The sequence below is a fragment of the Chiloscyllium plagiosum genome, chromosome 25 (assembly GCF_004010195.1).
Source record: "Chiloscyllium plagiosum isolate BGI_BamShark_2017 chromosome 25, ASM401019v2, whole genome shotgun sequence".
Classification (NCBI taxonomy): Eukaryota; Metazoa; Chordata; class Chondrichthyes; order Orectolobiformes; family Hemiscylliidae; genus Chiloscyllium; species Chiloscyllium plagiosum.
The window spans coordinates 3834082-3834429 of record NC_057734.1 but is presented as its reverse complement, the minus strand read 5'-3'; positions in this window follow the sequence as shown (position 1 = coordinate 3834429).

The window sequence follows — 348 nt, the reverse complement described above, 5'->3', positions numbered from 1 at the left end:
CGATATCTTCCTGGGGGAAAAGATCCAGATTTCCATTGCATTTGTGTGAAGAAATATTTTTGGACAGGCCTGAATGGCTTTACTCTCATATTAAGCGTGTGTGAGGCTGTTCTGGAACCCACCACCACCACCAATCCCCACTAGGTTCAGGAGTTCAGACACAGTTCAGGTGTAGGTTAAAGTTCAGGTGTAGGTTACAGTTCAGGTGTAGGTTACAGTTCTGTAGTATGGTCACAGTTCAGGTGATTGGATCCCATTTAGGTGTAGGTCACAGTTCAGGTGTAGGTCACAGGTCAGGTGTTAATCATAGTTCAGACATAGGTCATAGTTCAGATGTAGGTCACAGTT